Source organism: Zalophus californianus, chromosome 6 (assembly GCF_009762305.2).
Source record: "Zalophus californianus isolate mZalCal1 chromosome 6, mZalCal1.pri.v2, whole genome shotgun sequence".
Classification (NCBI taxonomy): Eukaryota; Metazoa; Chordata; class Mammalia; order Carnivora; family Otariidae; genus Zalophus; species Zalophus californianus.
Genome location: NC_045600.1, coordinates 38,297,365 through 38,303,936, shown reverse-complemented (window position 1 = coordinate 38,303,936; position 6,572 = coordinate 38,297,365).

Below are 6,572 nucleotides of genomic sequence, written 5' to 3'. Positions count from 1 at the left end.
GGGGTCTGGAAAACACCAGAAATGTCTGAAATTCTCAACTACTGAAGTCAATCATTGTTTAGAGTAGTGTATTCATTTTCTATTGCTACTCTGACAAATTGCCACAACTTAGTTCCTTAAAATGACACAAATTTATTATAGTTCTTGAGGTCAGAAATCCCAAAACCAAGCTGTTGGCAAGGCCATGTTCCTTCTGGAGGTGGTATCTGCTTCTTCTGGAATTATCTTTTTTCTAGAGGCTGCCTGCATTTCTTGATTTCTTGGCTTGTGGCTCCTCTGCACAGCTTTTGATGTAGTATCTTCAAATCTCTCTCTCTCTCTTTCACTCTCTCTCTGACCCCTGCTTCCATTAGCACATCTTGTTCTCCTAATCTCCAGCCCCCCTCTTATAAGGACCCTTGTGTTTACATTGGACCCACCCAGATAATTTGAGATAATCTCCCCATCTCAAGATTCTTGACTTAATCACATCTGCGAAGTCTCTTTTGCCACCTAAGATAACATACTGACAGGATTTGAAGATTAAGACTTGGTCGTCTTTGGGGAGCCGTTCTTCTTTCCACCATAGGGAGTCATGTGGAGAGCAGAGAAGTGAAATCTGCCCCAAGCCATTCTACTAATGGGATGAATCCTTGCCCCACCTACCTCAGGAAGTTATTATAAGTATCACATGAATCAATGTGGCATAATTGGAAAAATAAGTGCCATAAAATCTAAGGAACAATTATGAAGTATTATGAATCCTATGAAACATGAATGCAAAAAGGGTATTATAGATTAATAGAGAGCCAGGTTTGAGTCCTGCTCCCCCAAATACTTGCTACATTAATTTGGGCAAGTAACTTAATGTCTTGTTTCATTGGGTATAAAATTTAGAAAATGCTTTCAGCTCATAACAGCATTGTGGAGTTTAAATCAGGTAACAGGCAGTGGTGCTTTGCAAAATGCTACACAAATATTCTTTGTTAAATATTTCATAGGCAGGCACCCACATACTTTTTCTTAGATGCACAATGGAACCAGAAAACACGACAATACCTATCAGACCAATACCAACAGGTTTTGAATCTCCACTGTACGAAGTGAATGAGCAATAAAGGGGAGACAATAAACGAAGGGCCTCTCTCACTTCCTCTCTCCTCAGCTACCGAGGGGTCAAAGGGCAACAGGAAGAAAACTGTAGCATCTATTTGGTTATTCAGAAAAACATAAGATATGCCTATTGAGAATGCAGACTCTTCTGGCAATGAAGAGGTTTAGGTTTAGGCTGACATTCTCTGGAAGAATCCTATTTGGTCATGTTTAAAACATTAAAGTAAGTTGCTCAAGCACTGCCTTATTCATTCAGCGCCTACTATGTAACCATGTGCATAGCACTTGATTACAAATGGGCATGAAACACATGCTTTCTGAGTGTGGTCCATAGATCCACAAATACATTCACTTATTCAGCGTGCCATTTTTACGCATGGAACTATGCACTAGACACTGTCCTTGGTGTTGGGGACAGAGTGGGAGTTAAAGACAGAAAGCCTCCCTTCCCTCATGGAAATTCTAGGTTAAGAAGATATACAGTTATCAAACTATTCTGCAACTGAATGTACAACCCAAAATACAACCCAAACCCTTCCAAGGCAAGGTTCAAGGTGCGATGGGAGCTCACCCAAGGAGTCCTAACTTGACTTCTGAAAACTAACCATGGAGCTGAGATCTGAAGGCTGAGCAATTTTAGTCAGAGGAAAATTGAGGCAGGAAGAGCTTTCCAGGCTGAGGGAGCAGCACACACGAAGGTAAAGATGAAGCATGGAATGTTTGAAGGCCTAAGAGAAGGCAGGACATCTGGACTGTGCAGGTGACAGGGACAATGGTCAAGATGTGGACTGCAGAGGTGGGCAGGGTTGTGCAAGGGGCACTGAGTGAGAGGGCACAATGACTGACAAAGTCGGGACATAGTGTTTCATCTAGTCCCAGACTCCATTTTGATTTTAATATTTCTAATGAGAATCATCATCGTATGTTCATAAACTAAAAAAGTCCTTTAAGTAAATAACAATCGATTATGTGACATAATTCTTACTAGGATAAGAGGTACACTGCCTTCCCTTGCAGAGGTGTGGGAAGGGTGCCCAAGTTGGTCTTCAGTGTCTGTACCTGGCCCCTCAGACTGGCTCCAAGACAGGATGCCAAGACTAGAGCAGATATTAGATCACTACTAGCAACTCTTGCCTCATTCTTGTGCTTTCCCAAGCGTCTCACACAATGATCACATTGGACTCCCACAGTCACGATGAGACAGACTGTTTTAATAGTGGAGAGGGTGTCCAACGACTTACCACAGACTCCCTAGGGACTGAGGTGACACTTGAACCCACATTTCTGTTTTTAGATAAAACTGGTTTTCCCCATAGCCCACCACTGAGTCATTTACATACTCTCTCCCTGACCTCCATAAGATCCTAGAACTCTAGAATTTTCAAAGTTGAAGGGAATTTTGAACATCAGCCAACTTGTTCAATTCTCTCATTTGGAAATTCCGGGAAGTTTGAAACTTTTGAGAAACAATCATATTTCAAACAAGACTAAAAGTGCTATTTTCCACACAAGGAAGAGAGGAGTCATTATTCTGATCGTTTCTAGTGACTCACTATTGGCTCTCTAATATGTGATATAATGGGAAGACTGTTCCCATCACTAGTGAGCTGTGAACTTAGAAAGCAGATCTCTTTCCCTGCACGCTCTCCATTTTCTTGCTCTAAAATAAAAATGTAAAGTGACCACAACTAAGGATATCAAATTCATGTTGCATCATAACCCAGCACACACACGTACATGCACACACGTACAGAATTGAAACAGAAGTTCTAAGAATCTGTAGTTACCCACACTAGTGCAAGGCCCACTTTTCTCTTCTACCTTTCAAAAAAAGAGCTTTGCAATCTACTAAACTGATTTTACTACCCACTAAAATGTGAAATCCTCAGGTTGGCAAACACGGGACTGGACCCCCTCTGAGGTGGCTTCCAGCTTGGCTCCCTGACAGCCCCCTACCGCCGGGGCTGCTCAGAGTCTCTTTGAGGTTTCTTCCTAGTAAGGTAAATGTCTGGCCCTCCCCTGACCTGGTAGCTGCAGGGGTCACTTGGGGTTGACACTTTCTATCAGCCCTCTGGCCTCACAAGCTACCTGTGGTTTTGTGGCAGTGTGTTCCTGCATGAATAAACAAGGTGCCAAACCTGACCTTCTGACCACAGTCCGCCGAGATTAGATAGAGAAAGATCTATACCCAGAGTCAAACTGCAGAGTGAGGGAATTTTGCTAGTCTTTGCCAGCTCCCCACCCCGACAGACACAGAGTTGTTTAGTCTTGGACATCACCACTCCGTGCGCTTTGCTATGGTAACAAAAGCCATGTCACGGAAATACACACGTCACTCATCTCTGATGGTTTTCTTCTCATCTCTAAGGATCATACTTGAGTTGTGGAAAGAGTGTCACAGCTTTACTGCTTCTCTTACGATAAAAATAAATAAACACTCTTTATTTCTGAATAATCAGAAAACACCAGTAAGCATACCTAAAAAAGTAAAGATGACCTATTATCCAAAACATTCAGACATAGTTATTAACATTTGGTGTTCCGGATTTTATTTTCAAAAGAAATATGCAAAAAATATATGTATATATGATCCTACTGTATATTTCATTATATAATCTTCAGTTTCACTTAATATGTTGAGGGCATTTCTGTCCATATTTTTAAAATATTGAAGCTTTCTCTTCCTCTATTGACAAATATTTAGGTCTGCAATTTTTTGTTATTGTAAATGACACACTAAAGAATGTTCTTGTAGGGGCACCTGGGTGGCTCAGTCAGTTGAGTGTTCTACTCTTGGTTTCAGCTCAGGTCATGATCTCCTGGTGCGGCTCCCTGCTCAGCAGGGGGCCTGCTTCCCCTCTCCCTCTGCCCTGTCCTCTGCTTGCATGCACTCTCTCTCCCTCTTTTTCCCCTCTAAAATAAATAAATAAATAAATCTTAAAAAAGAAAGAAGAATGTTCTGGTACAGGCATTTTTGTGCATTTATCCTGTTATTTCCTTAGGATAAGTTCTTAAATGTGAACGTTTAAATGTCAGTATGCACATTTTAAAATGCTACATCAATTTGCCAAATTGCCCTCCAGAAAGTTTGAACCAAGTTACATTCTCTTTAAAGTATATCAATGTACCTACTTTCTCAAGCCCTCATCAACAGTAGTTATTATAACTCTTTTTAAAATCTTCCAGTTTTATAGGTTAAAAGGTATTTTCATTTTTATTTTAATTGGCATTTCATTTATTAGTGAGGTAAAATATTTTTCATGTTTATTGGCCATTTGCATTTCTCCTTTTTGTGTAACTTTCCTGATCATGTTTCAACTATATTTTTTCTAATGGGTTTTTTTTATTTTTTCATTGGTTTCTAAGAGTTTGTCATAATTCAAAAATATCAACCCTTTGCTGTCATATGTGTTGTGAATTCTTTTCTCAGTTTTTCATAACTTTGTGTAGTTTAGACATATAGAAGTTTTGTTTTGCATTAAATGGCTAATGTGTCAATAATTTCCTTTTGTTTCTTACCTTTGAATCATGCTTAAAATGGTATTTCTCATTCTAGAATTCTATCATTTTTACCTGTATTTTTTCTATTTTCCCCTTGTTTTTTACATTTGTATTTTTAAGCCATCTGGAATTTACTTGATGTGTAGTGTGAGGCAGGGACCCAAATTATTTTTCTAGCTTGTTAATGAGTTTGTCAATAACATTTGGACGGAATAGTCCATATCCTTCCTACTGATTTGAAATAACTTCTTTACCATATTCTAAATTCTTACAAATACTTGAGCTCTTCCGTTACTCGCCTTTTTGTAGTTTACTGAAGCCCCAAAGCCATGTGTGTTAGTCCTTTAGAACTATTATTTTAACTGTCTAGATTGAAAGTTCTTATTTCCTAGACCCTTCAAGCTTTTAGAATAATGGCTGCTATTTCCAATAGAAAGAAAAAGTCTATTTACTTACTTCAGAGGTGGGGGAAAGGAGAGAATTTCCCCCCTAGGTCATAGAGTTTCAGATGTGGAAAGACCTGAAGACCTTCTATTCAAGGCCCCTAGTTTTATAGGTGAGTGCTAGATATATTAGCTGACTTGTTTGTGGTTAGCATAGCTAGCAGTGCAGAGCTGAGACTAGAACCAAGATCTGAACCGAAGCTAGTTAATGGAGAGGTGAGACTAGAACCAAGGCATAGTCCCCTAAAACCATGCTGGATGAAGATGGTTACAGTGAGGGTCTATCAAGGACAGCAAAAGGTCCTACTAATAAAAGGATCTTTTTGTCCTAGGTCTTCAGAATCTAACAGCTTGGAAGAAAATGAGAAGTTTTCTCAGCACTTGTTAAATGTGGAGGAGCCCTTGCTCCTTAGAAATGACCAGGTCCTTAGAAAACTCCCCCCGGAAAGGAAACATCTCTCCATGTTACAGACGGCTAAGTAGTGAGCATGCAAGTAGACACGCACGTGCCGTAGAAGCAGCAGAGCAAGCATTGACCTTTCGAAGAGAAGTTTCTGACATGTCTCCCAAGTGCCACTCTCGCCCTGGTTGGCTCTGCACAGGTCATTCAGGTCAGATGCCAGCAAGAGCAGGCTGCTGAGAGGCAGGACAAAGTATGGCTCTGAGAGCCTGGCCAAGGAGGACAGCTTTATAGCCAAGACAGGGGAGGAAACATCGTCTGAGAAGAGCTGTGCTAGCTTTGTGTTTTCTTTTCTCTATCGAGATTTTCAAACTATAGTCTTGAAAAACCGTCCAGGCTCTCTCTCACCCCTCCCACCTCATGGAAATCCATTCTCTAGCAAACAACCTTCCATCTGGGCACCTGGGTGGCTCAGTCAGTTAAGCGTCTGCCTTTGGCTCAGGTCATGATCCTGGAGTCCTGGGATCGAGCCCCGCATCGGGCTCCCTGATCTGCGGAGAGCCTGCTTCTCCCTCTGCCTCTCTGTCTCTGTGTCTCTCATGAATAAATAAATAAAATCTTAAAAAACAACAACAACCTTCTATCTAAGGTCACTGAAGTTTTAAACATATGTGTAGTTTCCTAAAGATATTTTTTAGTTTATTTTTCAATAGGAAATATAGTCATATGGTCTAACATTCAAAAGATACCAAAGAATATACAGTGAGAAATCTCCCTCCCACCCATGGCTACCCAGTTCCTGTCCCAGGAAAAAACAAGTTCTAGTTTCTTATAGACCATTCCAGAGTTATTTTACACATATTCAAACATATAAGTACACACATATATTCTTTGGTGAGCATTTTTACATGAAGGGTAGCATACTACACACACTGTTCTGCACCTTGCCATTTTTACTTCATATCTTGAGGATATTCTGTATCTGTACATAAAGAGCTACCTCATTCTTTGTTACAGATACATTTCATTATACTCTATTGTATGCCTAAAGAATATTTTATTTAACCAGTTTCCATATAGGTATTTATTGTCTGAATTTTGCCATTACACACAAAGCTGCAACTAATATGTTATTT